At 43.9% G+C, this 16512-nt stretch overlaps 1 protein-coding gene across 4 annotated transcripts in view; it reads right to left on the bottom strand.

Moving 5' to 3' along the window:
• LOC139061301 (calcium-activated chloride channel regulator 1-like) overlaps window positions 1-16512 on the bottom strand; it is a 228341-nt gene that overhangs the window by 55887 nt on the left and 155942 nt on the right. The window lies entirely within an intron of this gene.

Below are 16512 nucleotides of genomic sequence, written 5' to 3'. Positions count from 1 at the left end.
GTGCTTAAACATCCACCATGGATGACGAGAAGCATCATTCACCTCAAGCGTAAAGCAAAAAGAATAAAGAAAAAGCATGCTGATCCCCAACTTATATCCGACACTGTAAATAAACTTGCAAGTGTGCTGCTTACTTCGAAAGACTACTACTTAATACGTCACTCCCAAACTTCATAATAGAAATGATCCAAATAAGTTTTGGAACTATATCAGCAAAAAAAAACATATCACAGGTTCTTTTCGTTGACTCATTGGGATCTGATCAGACCGCCATTGGTCAACACTTCAATGACTATTTCCATAGTGTATTTTCTGCCAATAATGATTCTTTACCCACCAGAAACAAGGACCATGCTGTAAATGTAAACTTCATTCCTCATCCTGGCATCCGTGCTATGTTGCTTGACTCTAAGACTAAAATTTCTTGTTGGGCTGCTGAGCACGAGGTCGCGGGATCGAATACCGGCCACAGCAGCCGCATTTCGATGGAGGCGAAATGTTAAAACACCCGTGTACTGAGATTTAGGTGCACGTTAAAGAACCGCAGGTGGTTGAAATTTCCGCAGTCCTCCACTACGGTGTGCCTCATAATCAGAAAGTGGTTCCGGAGCGTAACACCCCATATATTAATTTTTAAAAGTTCTTGTGGTCCCGACAATATACCGAACATATTTCTTCGTCGCTTTGCAGAGCCGGTTTCTAAATACTTAGTTATTATTTTTCGTGTCTCACTGCTATCAGCGGAATTGCCAGATGACTGGAAGACAGCCCGAGTTGTGCCTATATTCAAGAAAGGCGACCGTCTAATAGTACAAAATTATCGCCCGATCTCCTTAACAACTTCGTGTTTTAAACTTATCGAACACAGAATAGCTCACAAATTACACGAATTCTTAGAAGAAAACTCAGTTTTATCAACTCAACACGGATTTCAAAAAGGATTTTCTACCACAATACAATTGGATACTATAGTTCACACCTTTGCAGCTTGTCTAGATACGAGCAGTCAAATTGATGTAATATTCCTAGAATACAGCAAGTCATTCGATACAGTCCCACACGATAAACTAATTACTAAGCTTCGGATGATTGGCATACCAGAATTATTCATTTCCTGGATTTCAGCCTATCTGTACAAGCGCAACCAATACGTTCAGGTGGGAGAAGTCTCTGGCTGCCTTCCGGTAACTTTTGGCGTTCCGCAGGGAAGCGTGCTTGGCCCTCTATTTTTTTGCTATGTATTCATGATATCGCCAATGTCGTTAACACCCCAGTTCAGATTCGTCTCTTTCCTGATGACTGTGTTCTGTCTAGAGAAGTTACCTGCATTATTGACCAATATGACCTTAACTCTAACTTAGGCAATGTGTTGAAATAGTGTGAACTATGGGGAATGCTTCTTAAGGCAACTAAGTGTGTCTACCACCCCATAACGCGCAAACAAGTCCCCTTAGACTACACTTACAATTTAGCTGCAGCACCTTTACTGAATGTAACATGCTATAAATATTTAGGCTTAATATTAACGAGTGACTTATCATGGAACTTGCACATCAATACCTTCTGCTCTGCCGCTTTCCGGAAAATATGCCTTCTGCACCAAACAACTCAAGACTGCTCCATCTAGTGGTAAACTACTTTCTTACTTTTCCCTAATTAGGCCAAAACTTGAGTATGCTTCCATAGTTTAGGACCCTCACACAAAAATTAACATTAAGAACCTAGAAAGAATAAAAAAAGCAGTAGGATTTATTTACAGTAAATTTAAGGCTACTGACTCCCCCACTGTTTTACTAACCGATAACGGTATTGAACTATTGCAAATTCAAAGAAAGAAAGTCGGCTAGAGTTTCTTTTGAACTTTATTATTCTTAAGATAGCCTTAGACACCGCAAAAAACGTATCCCCCTTGACAAGCAGACCCACTGGGCACCACTACCCTCATTCTCTAACACCTATTTTCGCAAGGACTGACACGTCTCGGTACTCTTTTTTCCACAAACAAAAGATGGCTGGAATAAACTAACTGAAGCATACCCCCAGCGCCCGTGAACTGTATATCTTTTGTGTAATCTTGCTATTTCGTGTATTATTATAGTTGTATTGTAATCAATTTAAAATTTTTCTTAATCGTCTACCTTACGAGCAAACAATTTCTGTAAAAAACGTGTTACACAATTCTTTCATCTTGTTCTTCTCTGTATATCGTCTTTGTTTTTTGCTCACCCTGCTTTCTGCTTGTCCGCAGTATTGTATAAATAAATAAATAAATTAATTAATTAAAGTTTTATGGAAGCAATACAGAAAATATTTACATTGAATGTGCACTTGAACTGCACAAACGTTATTTTAGAATGAGGGCAAATGTTGCAGTAAAAATGTACAAAAGCATGATAAACAGTACTTGCATAACAAATAAAATTAGAAAGCACAGAGTGATTGCTATTCGGTGTCATTTGGAGAGTGTTCCTCTTTTCCATGCATTCATAACGAGAGCGGACTGACACGGCCCATTATTTTAAGTGGTATTCCTCACTGTTATTGTTGGCCATTCAGTTACCAGAGTTGAACAAAATAGATGAACAATCTAAATCTGATGCACAGCACCAGTCATGTTGATGCATTGTCATGTGGGATATACGGTGCTCTCCTGGGTGCACGTTGAGGCACCCACCAGCCTGCCCCATGTGCATTTAACCAAATATACAGATGATCAAGTACACTACTTCTAACGGACACAAGACAAATTCGGTGGTATCTAACAAGAAAGCCTCCCTAGCATGGGTGCCTTTCTCAATTCACCTGTGGACTACTAGGAATGCACATTTGAACACACATACATATGTGTACACATGCACAACAGTCCACAAGTGAACTGAGAGAGGTTAGCAGGAAAACGAGGTTCGCTTGATTAAAGCAAATGTGTCTAGTGTGTGTGAGAGGCAGTGTACTGTATTCCTTTCAGATGTGGTCAAATTTACACAGGGCAGACTGGCCATAGCTAAATGTGCCAAATGTGTGCCAAACAAATCACCAGTATGGTCGTCCAACTTGGCCGTGCACTGCCGCGATAGGGCCTCTAGCTAAATTAAGATCGTTCATCTGTTTTCACCCACGGCGAAGAATTGACGTGAGAAATCAGTGAGGCGTACCACATAAATAAGACATGCTTGAGCCAGCCGTCATTGACAATAAAAGAAAAGCGTCCTTTCAAGATGACAAGGGATAGAAATTATTCTGCATATATTTACTTTTCTTTCTATGTAAACATTGCTCATCGTGGTTTTATGCCTTTATATCACAACTTACACCTCTCCTCTTACAGAACTTGTGCGCAATATACGCACACATCCAGTGATATTGTTATTTTTAATTCTTCCATGAAACTAAAGAAACAGTTGTTAGCAGCAGTAATGTTGTATGGCCTCCCTTCCCTCCCTGTGTAAATTCTGTCCTGAAAAGTTCCATGAACTGACCGGCAAACTCATAAGGACACTACAAATTTCACCTAGTGAAAAAAGCTGGTTCTCAGAAATTGCATGAATACGGTGATCGGTATGTGTGTGCATAGTGTAGCACACTAACTTCGACACTACTGCAATACTTCAGCTGTCCCATGACTACAGTGCTTTAGAGACCACAGGAGTGTAAGTGCAAAACAAAAACCAACAGGTTCATCAACCAATAATTTGACTTCAGCGAACACAACGTAGGCTGTTTCGTGTGGCTAAAACACTAGCTAATATGTAGAAAGTATATGAACAGGTAAACTTAGCTATAGATACTCGCTCATCCAACTTAAAAACTTATTATGAGTTGCTGGGCATATGACGCTTGCTCTAGACACTGGTGTTTTCAACAAAGATGATTTTAGAATGAGATAAAATACTTTCATCTGCCCAGTAATCGAAGTTTTACTGATAGTATTATAATTTAAACTTGCTGGTTGAAGATATTCTGACCTCAACAGCACCAAGAAGCTTGAATAGAAGACTGCTCACCGTGCAGACCAAATACATAGTATGAAACAGAGCACATTAAAAGGGACCCAAAATATTAGAAATTATTCTTGACAGCTGCTGAAATCGGGCTTGTTGGTTGATAATCACTCTAAAGATTACGCAAGTGCCAACGGGAATGTGATATGTGGTGCTGTTGAAATCAAATTCATTTGATGAGCAACACTGCAACAACGAGCAAATGCCATAGCAAAAGCAACCAGACAATTCAGCACTATGTACGAAATAGCGTTGTTTAATGATTGAGCATCAATATTGATCTACCAGCTATGCGATTTAAAGCGAAAAATAATGTAACTGGACACAGACTCTTAAATGCTGCAATGCCGATTTGCATGAATTGGCATAGCTTACGAATTTTTTTAATGGGAGAGAAAAAATCACGCTTACTAGAAAAAACCTCAGTAGAGCAGTAGCGTCATCAATACTTCCTTTTGGGAGAGTTGGTTCATCTTGAAACATATGGGTAACAGCACAAACAGACTAGAAGATGGCAGACAGGTACACACAGTGCTGACTAACAACTGATTTTATTGGCAAGGATAGCACAGCTTGCATGTCTCAGCACACCTTGTAGGGTGTCCTACATAACTTGAGTCAAGAATTTAAAAAAATGGCCAGGCTCTGCTTGGTTAAGCAAAGAATGCGTTGCATATTGCGCGAGTTGGGGCTCAGCTTTTCCTCCGGTTGTCGTGACGTCACGTCACGTGGTTGCGCTAAAGGTCAATGGTGGCTGCCCGGCCGCGCCCAAGGGCTGAACTTAGTGATTGCAATATGCAACGCATAAAAATAGAAGCAACCTAATAATAAACATAGCAAACTTAAAAGAGAATAGACCCACATATGAGACGCGCAGCAATGAACAATGGCTCATACCCTCAGTGGTGGCTGCCCAGCCGCGCCCAAGGGCTGAACTGAGTGATTGCAATATGCAACGCATAAAAATGGAAGGCATGTAGGAAGCGAACTAAACCGAATGCATATTATTCGCAATGGCCTAAAGTACCTCGGACAATTTTTTTGTTTACCGCATAACTCAATAATTAATAAAATTTTTTTTACCCAACCCTGGCTGAGTTGGGTAACTTTCATTATTGGCTGAGGACCCCAAGTATGACATACACACTTGTAGAGCCCCTTCAGAAACTACCGATCGAGTTGTTTGCTTTACGATACGTCTCACAAAGTCCTTCTTTCTGGACTTTAAGAAAGCCCGCGAAATATGAAACAAGCCACGTGAAAGAGCGCTTGCGCAGTGGTATTGTGCTCCTCTCAAGCATGCCTTCGGTGAACAAGGTCGGTTCCCGTCGGATGACGCCGAAAATGCATGCTGTAGGTGGAGCGCTGCCAATGAGCTAAAGAATGCCCTGCCAGTTTCTCGTCGCCAGTCACGATGCAGCCGACTTTGTTCACGGAACGCACGCTAGAGTAGCACAATAACACTATGCTCCATCGCGTGGCCTTTTTCATATTTCATGGGCTTTTTTTTGCAACCCGGCAAAAAGGACTATATGACACATTTTGTAAAGGAAAGAACGCGATCGGTGGTTTGTGAAGGTGCTCTACAAATCTGCGTGCCATACTTGGGGTCCTCAGCCAATAACTAAATGTTCAGTAATTAAACTTAATTAATTAGCGAGTTATGGGGACAACAAAAATGTGTCTGAATTAGTATAGGCTATTGCGAATAGTATGTGTACGGTTCAATTTGCTTCACACGCACCTTTCATTTTTAAGTTCTTGGCTGAAGTTATGTGGGACACCCTCTATATGCCAGAGTGAAGCAAGGGAAATGAAGGGGAAAATCATGTCAAGGGTGACAGCGTGCCAAGAATACAAGCGCACTAACGCCAACAAAACACAACAAAACGCAAACAATTATTTTTCTTTGCAATCTGAAGCCCCGATAGCAGCACCCATAAGATCACATTCAGCATCAAAGAGAGCAAAGGAAGGGGTGCTAAAGCAGTTGCTACCAAATTTTCTAATGTGGAAAGCTTTTAAACTGATGGGCGCAGTCTTGTCACTGCTCTTTCCTAGAATCGTCCTGTCTTTCAACCGAGCCAGACAATACGTATACTTGCGAACGTGCGCACATAAATGTGTGTATTCGTCATCTAGTGTTCTTTTTTTTCTTCAGTTTTTTTTCTTCAGCGACCAGTTTCGCCGACGTAAAACATCCGACGTGACATAGGGATGCAATACACCACTCTGGTGGAACATTTTACTTACGGCGGTTGGTGGTTCTTCTGGAATGCACGTTTTCTGGCATTAGAGATACGTGGACACAACTTTCCCAGCTCATTTCGGACATTCAACAAATTGGCCCACCGTGCCTACTTGCCACCTTAAGATTGTGGGAAAGATGTGCATGTAAGGGACCACCTCTGTCTTAGGTGCCTACAGTTGATCCCCAGCCATTTTACTTCCACATCCACACTTGAACTTTTCAAGGAATACTTCTGAAACGGCAGTCAAGCCCGAGATGGGGAACCCTGCAACTAAAAGATGGCTTACCTGATTATGAAAGCTGGGCTTAATCTGATGTGGGCAAAATTTTGGGAGAGCCAATTTCATACGTAGCACCTATATACCTCTCAATTGTCTTGGAGTGTGCCGAGTGAAAGGGCAGCAACTGTTTAGCCCGTGGGTTGGAGGCTCAGCCAACGTGTTCATCACTAAACATGATTTCTAGGTATAAAAACTCAAATTAAAGGTCTGGGAGTTTAAAGATGAAAGGCAACTCACGTCCATGTTTGCTAAATATAGATAAAACTTCGCCTGCTGTAGAGGGTTAGGAGAAGGCAGGCTGCATTCAAAAGCAGTAAATAATTGTCCGCATGCATAAAAATGTTTAAAACCGGCCACCCATTCAACACCTGTTCCAGTGTGTTGTCCACCTTGGCCTGAAAGATGTCACAAAGAATAGGGGCTACGCAAGACCCTATGCAGCTGCCATCGCACTGCAAAAACAGCTGCTTGCCAAATAGAACAAAATTCAAGTTCAAATAAAACTGCAATAATAATAATAACAATATATGGCGTTTTACGTGCCAAAACCACTTTCTGATTATGAGGCACGCCGTAGTGGGGGACTCCGAAAATTTTGACCACCTGGGGTTCTTTAACGTGCACCTAAATCTAAGTACACGGGTGTTTTTGCATTTCGCCCCTATCGAAATGCGGCCGCCGTGACCGGGATTCGATCCCGCGACCTCGTGCTCAGCAGCCTAACACCATAGCCACTGAGCAACTGCGGCGGGTAAAACTGCAATAAAGATGGGAAATTATGAACGGCCAAACCAACGGTGTTCTGGAAGGATTCGTCGCTGTTATCTTCAATGCAGTCTTTGACACACGCTAGCAGTTGATCTTGCGTAACCGAATCAAACAAGTCCTCCACGTGTGCCGAAAAACCAAAACCCACATTATCATTTCCCTCTAAAAACTGTACTACTGTGACTGATTTCTTTAAAGGAAATGGGTCGTTCAAAGCTAGCGTTTGAGCTTCTTTAGCAAAAGCTGGCTAACACACTTCTGCCAAGATCCATCTTCACTATCTGCAGTGCTAAAGGATACTTCGGGCTTATGTGTCTTGGCTGTTGAAACCCCCTTGATGCTCTTCCCTCTGCTGTTACATATGTCCCTGGCAAACTTTCCAAGCTATGATTGCTTACAAAACTCAACGAACTTGATTTTTACTCGCACTTCACTTTTCTTTCTGGGGACACAGTTCTTATTAGCCTCTACCAAACTTTTTCATTGTAAATTCTCTTGGGTAAAATGGCGAGCCCACTCTCTTTGTCAGCTTGCGTAAGCATCGGGTTGTTGTTCTTAAAAAAAGATATGTCATTCAATAATCTAGTACAGTGCGTGTCCGGGGTTTATGGAGCAAGCTTTAGCAAGCAGTCAACACCTTCAAGAAGGCAGGGGTCCCGATAATCATTTTCTCAGTGGCCACTTTTCAATTCAATGCAGTGAGATCATATGCAGGAACATCAGTTTCGACCCTAAATTTGGATCCTTTCTGCAGATGACGCATAATCCTCTCTGGTATATGGACGTCCCCATGACACTGACATTGCTTCCATCTTGCGTCATGTTCTTGTCGCCTGAACACCGCAGCAACTCATTCAAGATGCACCTCCTCCTGCACTCAATAAGCGGTAACGGCTAGGCGCTTCAAAGATGCGAGCGTCTTAATCGCAAGCCAATCGGGATGGTCCTTAAAACACAGAATATGGAACCAGCCCTTAAAAAGTTGAACTTGTCCCAGTTCTGAGCGACTTATTCTGCAAAACCTTTTCAGATGCCCCCACACTGGTCTGACAATGCGGAAGAGGACATTTACTTCATTAGGGACATGTCCTTTTCTGATGCAAAAGGTGAAGTGTCTTGCCTTCCTATAATAAGGTTTTAAAGCACCTCCCTTTTGCTCCATCAACTCAGTCACATCGCCCATGCAACATGCTAGTCAAGACAGTTCAACTTTTCCATCCGGACATGATTCGTCCATAATGCAGTAAGTGCCCTCTTCGGCCCTGTGAAACCAGCGGGGGGGGGGGGGTAGTGTTGCACTCGAAAAGACTTTGCAGAATAAGTCGCTAAGGACAGGATGCGTATTCTGTCATTTAAGGACCATCCTGATCGGCTCGTGATTAAGAAGCTCGTATCTTTGAAGGGCCTAGCTGCACAGCTCAGGGAGTGTAGCTGGAGGCGTACCTTGAATTTTCTCTCTGTTTTACGGGAGACAAGAAAATGGCGCACGATGGAAGCAATGTCAGCGTCATGGGGGACGTCAATATACCAGAGAAGATTATGCATCATCTGCAGAAAGTATCGAAATTTGGTGTCCAAGCTGATCCTGCGCATTATATCACTGCAATGAATTTGAAAGTGGTCACTCAGGAAAGGATGATAATCGGAACAGCTCTCTTCTTGAAGTTCTTGACTGCCTGCGAAAAGTTGCTTCGAAAACCCCGAACTCGCACCGTACTAGGTTGTTGAATGACATCTCTTTAAGAGCAACAACCTGATGCTTATGCAAGCTGGCAAACAGGGTGAGTTAATCATTTTACCGAAGGGAATTTACAATGAAAAAGGTTTGGTAGCGGCTAATAAGAACTTCGACCCCGGAGGGAAAAGTGAAGTGTGAGTAAAAGCCAACTTCCTTGTGTTTTGTAAGCACTTAATCTCAGAAAGTTTGCCAGGGACATATCTAACAGCAGAAGTACAGTTTGAGGGGTTTTTTACAGCCAAGACACATAAGCGCGAAGTTCCGTTTAGCACTATTGTTAGCGAAGAGGAATCGTGGGAGAAGCGTGTTAGCCAGATTTTGCTAAAAAAGCTCAAGATGTTAGGTTTGAACGACCCATTTCTTCTAAAGAAATCAGCCGCAGTAGTACAGTTTTTAGAGGGAAATGATCATGTTGGCTTACGTTTTTCAGCAGACGTGCAGGACGTCTTTGAATATGCTCTCCGCAGAATCAACTGCTAGCGTGTGTCAAAGACTGCATTGAAGATAACTCTACTTTTATAGTGGTAATATTGTTGCACTTGGTTGGCTGCATTGTGCTTGCGTTGTTTTCATGTCCATGTAGTTTCTTTTGTAGCAGTTGCTACGAGTAGGTGGATGTCTGATTTGCCCTTTATTAATTACTTCTCTCCACCTTCTGGGTTCTGTCAAACAAAACGAAATAGAAATTGCAGCTAAGCAATTGATGCAAGAAAAAATTGTTAATATCCGGACATGCTAGATCTAGTTTCATATAGAAAACGATATGTGCATAACAGCTATGAACACAAATAAGCAGGAAGTTGCAAAAATACTTAGCCTACTTTGTAAGCTGTGTTGAGTAATATGTTGCTAAACTTATTCACGAATGATACCGAGGTCCTACTCTTTCGAACATATACACCTCATACATACCTCAACCAAGCAATCAGATTACACACTGCGCTATGGCGGTCATTCGAGGTTTCCCTGCACTTCTTTTGGCTCCTCCGTAATGTGTACAATGGTGTGCGTTGATGAGGGGGGGGGGGGGGGGGGGCTCACCCCTACGAAATAGGTTGGGAAAGTTCGCAGTTAATTTATATCAGTGGCACATTTACGCTATCACAGTGTCAACACATGCAAGCCGCATTTAAAATAGTCAAGAAAATTATGTTTGCAATAATGAAGAGTGGCACTGGTCACATGGGGCGAGCGTCATCTGCAGACCTATGCGGCTGTGTGGCCCCCGTGATGCCTTAAATACTAACCAGTACACACTCATGAGCCGTGTTGCGCCCAACAACGTATAGTTGTGAGACAAAAAAATAAACATTTAAGCGTGTATATTGCACGCTATACTTCACTGTAGAAAAAGATTTTATGACGGATTTTCGATTTTGAACAACTTCTGCCATATGCAGCCAGCAAAAGTTTGGCCTTTGAGATCCGCACTTCAAATCAGAAGTCTTCATGACATTATGAGCTCCGGCCCGTGCTACGTGCGTTGTCACTTCGTTTTAAATAACCTTCTGCTGTCGTCAACATCAACTGTAGCCTCAGGAATTGTTGACACGGTATCAGATGTACGCTTGCAGTGTGCGATGTTTCCGTGCGTGTTGTAACTGTTTCAGTCGGAAAACATCAAATCTACGAGCGTTCATCACTCGTGTAGCGCAGGTTACACCGGGGTCGCCCACACTTGCTTTCACGCCGGTGTGTTCAATGTGCGCGGGTTTCCTTCCTGTCGCCCGTGCCTTCTGTGTTTATCGTGCGAATCACAAACATTCCTAAGAAAAAAAAACACATATCTCTGGAGCGTACATGTGTCCTACGTGGTGTGTGCTAGAAATGCGCGGTGGTGTACGATGTTTTTGCAGCCAAGTGGCTGCAGTGCATTCGAGCGAATAAACGCGGTTACGTAGTGTTTCCGCATTATCTTTGTGATTTATCTGCATCTGCGATAGAACCCACGAGGCGTTTGCATGATCTTGCTTTGTGATTGTGGAATTTTGTGTTTGTTTACCTTCTTCAATGACCGGTCTTTTATAAACGTTCTTGCTTGATAATAAAAAAAAAGTAATGAGGATGAAATAATCACGCTTTTCATTCCTTGAAAATTGGCGTGAGTGGTAACTTTACAAGATAATAGCAATCCAGCTCTGGACATCGAGCTGTAAAGAAAAATATCTAAACTTGTTACAGTATGTGAGTATTGCTATGATGTGTCAATATCTCTAGCGTGTTCTCAGTGCTGAGGGCTGTCCATTATGTTAGAGGCAAATGCAATTGTGTACTCATCTGAAGTAGTGTATATGATTTCTTCATATCATTTGTTCCAACTACAAAAAATTTATGGGGGCATTGTTCACTTCTAGAGTTAAAAAGGCACCATGAGATATTACTCAACAGTATGCGTTCCAATCTTTCGACATGAATTCAGGAGTATTATATGATGTGCCGTGCATAGTTATTTCGTACAAGTATTTATATGAATCCACAAAATCTGATTCCTCCATCGCCTGTTTTTTGCCTGCACTGATCGCTTGCTATATACTTCATATTCAAATGTTTTCTAAAAATCTGCGACAAGAATGATCTACCTTAGTTTTGCTTCTACTGCTGACATTGATGTAACAATTTGTGTAGAAAGATGTTCACCATGAGCAAAATACTGATGCAAAATATATAGCTGATGTTGAATCAGTTTGTCTAAAGCTGCAACACCATTTATACTTTGTGCAATAAGCGAAATGTCAAGGCAATGAAGGTAACTGTAGAATGGTGTTTTGTCATTTTACGGGTAGAAACAATTTCTGGTACCCAATCTGAGCTGATGCAGCAACCTCACCCATACTTCACAGAAAAATGTAAAGTTTCTTCACAAGTGACTGATTAACACAGGCTTGGGAATATGTCTAGCATATTTAATGAAATCATTCTGAAACATAACTAACCAGTGTTCTAAAGATGAAAGGGTAGTGGTAACATGGCCAGAGGCTCCAAAGTGGTTGTGTTACACCCCTGTCACAACGGACATTTTGATGTCATTCGAATCGAATGACATTAGCATTCATTGACATTATTCGGTTGCAACGCAGCAATATTTAATGCCATTAGAATCGAATTACTTCTATAATCAAATCAATTTCAGAAAATCAATCGGCTTTGCACTGGCGAATGACTAAATATGACATTGAAAGTCATAATTTCAGAAGCAGTGATGTAAAGAGGTAATTAATTTTGTGTGGTTTAAGGTATCTGCTATTTTTACTATAGAGGAAACCTGTACGGCAGGCTTTCCCAAAATGTTTTTTTACTCTCTACCTCAGCGGCGTCTGGTGGTTGTCGCTTTACTAGTCAGTCATACTGCAAGGAGTCGGGCGCCTGTATGCATCTATTTGACAGTCTCGCCACTTCCTCTGATTGCTTTGTTTACAATGCAAAGCACACATCAACTGCTTCAGCTACCTAGCGTCACCCAGCACTGTGATGTCAGTCGTATTGTTTGTCTTCCATTTATTGGCTATGGCTACTAAGCTGGTCAAGCCTTGTTTTTGCTTGTAGTGGCCTGAAATTCTGGAATAGGAAGTTGTATATGCGTGTTATTTTGGTGAAGTGACATGCCATATTTATATTAAAATAAATTGACTTTTCAGACATTATACATATACCTTGCTTTTGTTTTCTCACCAATTTTTTTGCAATGATTACCATTGATATTGTCACGCGGTAGTGACGGTGAAGAAAGAAGCAGTACGGTGGAATACAAAACTAGCTTTTATTGGGCGAACCTGTGCCCACAAAACAGGCTACACTTATAGCACAACGAAAGCGGCGAACACAGTCGGCGATCGTCGAAAATCTGATCAGCGGTTCAAGCGCGTCGGCTTTATGCCTTTAGTAACATCGTTTTGTGTAAAACGAAGGAGTGCTGAGCATAGACGTTTGTTTGCAGCTTCTTGGCTGCGAAGTATTCTCGTCGTGCTTGCAGGAGCTTGTTCGTATACCACACGAATCGCCGCGCAAACCACTCCGACGCGTTGCACGGCGGATCGCGCGCAAAGCAGGTGTTTCGCGAACGACACGGAGAGCGCCGCCGCTCAAGTCTATTGCTTGCCCTATTGCAAAAACCAGCGTCTTCCAGTGCCTTCCAGTGTGCAACCAGCACGTTTTTATTGCGAAAGCAATACTGCTCGTACACTTTCGGCCAATTGGTGGTCGTGGCGCCTCCTTACACAGCTGCGCGTCACGTGACCGTGTGACGTCATGCCAGACCGAGAGACGGGGCCCCACCTCGCGGCATCGATGGTGTAGGCGAAGCCTTGCGCGCTGCTGCTGCGGTGCTACCGAGAGAGGACACTCGTTGGTGTTACGTCCCACAGACCGAGAAACGGTGCCCCAGCTCGCGGCATCGATGGTGGAGGCGAAGCCTTGCGCGCCGCTGTTGAGGCGCTACCGAGAGAGGGCGCTCGGTGGTGTGACATCACGCTAGGAGGATAAATGGAGCTACAGCTCGGCACCTCGCGATGGTCGGCGCGCTGCCTTGTGCTATGTCGGATGATGTATAGCCATAAGTTTAACAAAGGGTAACCATGTCCACACCATCAGCCGAACCAAGGCGCAGCCAAGGGTATTGCTGTGGCAATCTTCCAGGCTTAACCAAGCTAAGCCTTCAGCCAATTTGTTTGACGCTGGATTGCACTGGGAACGCTGGTGCTCGCTGGGACTGACTGGGACACCAGTCAGAACGCTGGGTCCCACTGGACGAGACGCTGGTTCCACTGCCATGACGCTGGGGCGCACTGGTTTGTGCTGTACTATGCTGTACAGGCACTGGTTCTGGCTGCAGTTCACTGGTTCGCGCTGGAAACTGCGCTGGTTGAGTGCCACGCTGGTTCCAGTGCGTGAAGACGATCGCTGCTGAATATTAAGTGCTTTATACATTTTCATCGCTTCATACTAGTCCGTTGTCCTAAATAAGGTTATATCTTGGGGTCATAACACTATTTCGTGTCGCAGCTTGGAATAAAGGTGCGTAAGCTGCCCTGTTTATACATGCGCATTTCACACTAAAGATCACTCTCGTTTTTTTGCATTTTCCCCTTTGCCTGGGCAGATAGCAAAATTCTTGAACGAAATCACGCAGACGCAGAGGACGCCACGTTTTTTAGTAGTTTGCGCGTAACATATGACTGGGATTTGTCGCCATTGTGGAGTGGAGTATTGTGGAGTGGACATGAAATCCAGAAGTTGTTCAGACGCGCTCGAACGGACCCCGAGTTCGAAGCATACCGCTGATTGATATTATCGCACCGTTAACGAAGCTGAGGCCATTCGTACGCTTCCACTTTCCCTATTGTACTAAAGGAAGGTTCTGAGGCTCAAATACATGCCATTTAGCTTTCACTAGCTACCCGCGCCGAGATCGGTCCCCACCGAAGCTTAGGCGTATCCGCCGAGTCCGTCTGCACGCTATCGGCGCGTCTGGGTTCAGGAATCAACAATTCTAAACAAGGATGAATCACTCCATATTTCAACTTTCGTATCGATGTTCCTAAATAAACCGTTTTTTTTTTCATGTCTACGGTGCCATTATAAGAAGCGATGCGCGCCGATGTGACGTGTCATAAACACAAGTATACGTGCTGTCGCCGAAGGCTGCCAGCACTAGCCTGCGTTTCTCTGGCGAAAATATGTGACTAAACGGACGTGTCGATCGAATCGCATCATTGAACTAAGAAAACGTTGCATATCTAATGCGAGAAGAACAAGAATCGGCTATCGAAATCGGTAGTAACAGCCCTTACAGCGTCGCGGGTCGGCGGTTAATTTAGGACTTATTTCGAAGTTAAAGTACCTATCGCAAGTGAAAATGGATGCTGTGACACTTCCGAGCAACCCGCCGTGGTGGCTCAGTGGCTATGGTATTGGGCTGCTGAGCACGAGGTCGCGGGATCGAATTCCGGCCACGGCGGCCGCATTTCGATGGGGGCGAAATGCGAAAACACCCGTGTGCTTAGATTTAGGTGCACGTTAAAGAACCCCAGGTGGTCAAAATTTCCGGAGTCCTCCACTACGGCCTGCCTCATAATCAGAAAGTGGTTTTGGCACGTAAAACTCCAAATATTATTGTTATTACACTTCCGAGCATACTACTCAATAAGGACAGCAACTTTATTTCTCTGGTACAGGCGTGAGCTTTAGTTGCTGGGCGATAGCGCATCTACTGCCTGTGCGATACCTCTCTCTCCCAAACTTAAATATGGCAAATTATTCTCACGTGGTCACCTGCTATTGTGCCGTAGTGGTAAAGCACTGGGTTTGGGATCTTTAGGTCGGACGATCGAATCCTAACCTGAGCATTTCTTTTCACTAATACGCTCTCTATTGCTTTCTGTAAACAAAAAAGATGTACGTTTCCGGGCACCGCGTATTTCCCGCGCTAGAGCTCCTTTGCGCACCAGTACGCCGCGCCTGAGCAGCGCCCCAGCATGCAGCCCGCGACACAGGGCCGGCGTTGCATTGGACACTGGGTACTGGGTTTTGCAACAGGATTGCAAGGGAAGCGGCAGCGACGGCTGCAGACGACGCAACGAGGACACATTTCGTCGTCTGTTTCGATTACTAAACGTCGCTGTGACGGCGAAGTCGCACTTTCTGCTGCAACTTGACCGTGATTTTGTCAACTGCTGACGACAGTTGTATACCACGACTTGTTTGCGCCCAATATACAAACGGCGCGATTTCGTAGATTGAGCGGCTGTACACAGCCAAACCATGCCTTGCACAGGCGCACGACATCTTGTCGCATTGGCGTTTTCTCGTACACCGAAAATATTATCGTGGATTTTTGAAGCGTACAACACAGGGAAGACGTCCAGCGCGTTTGAGCAGTGAGTGCAAGTAACCTTGACATGTTCACACAAAACACGAATCTGTCGTTGCAGCTGCTCGGTGCACTGATAATTCGTTCTCTCAGCAAATGATCATATGAAATAACCAGCGAAGACACTGGGCTTCACAAAGTTCACACGGACGCGCGCTGACACACGCACGCCCGTCCCTAGAAACTCCATGGGGAGCTTCCAACCACGTGACCTGAAACTCCGTGTGGAGTATAATCGGGTCATGTCGTTTTAAATACTCCGTTCTTAACCTATTGGAGTATAATGAAGACATATGCTGTCTTCACTCCGCTATGACGGAGAAAATGCTTGGGGCATGGGAGGCATTGGGGCTGTTAAGCCGATAAAACTCCCATCTCGGCTAATTTTTGCTTACAGTGATGTTGGCATTACGGACCGTTTTAAAGACAGCGTCCGCGCGGTCACGCTTCGTAAGGGTTCGCCGCGGATGGATAAGGCGCTCAAGAGCTATAACGTCTTATAATGATCGAACAATCATTAGCACAGCTCGCGTCGCCACAGGCAGTACTTTGCTTGTGTCGTCATTGCACATTTAACCGCCGTGCGCAGCAGTTCGTGCCGCCACAGTGCT

Source organism: Dermacentor albipictus, chromosome 6 (assembly GCF_038994185.2).
Source record: "Dermacentor albipictus isolate Rhodes 1998 colony chromosome 6, USDA_Dalb.pri_finalv2, whole genome shotgun sequence".
Classification (NCBI taxonomy): Eukaryota; Metazoa; Arthropoda; class Arachnida; order Ixodida; family Ixodidae; genus Dermacentor; species Dermacentor albipictus.
This window is presented reverse-complemented; position numbering and strand designations above follow the sequence as displayed.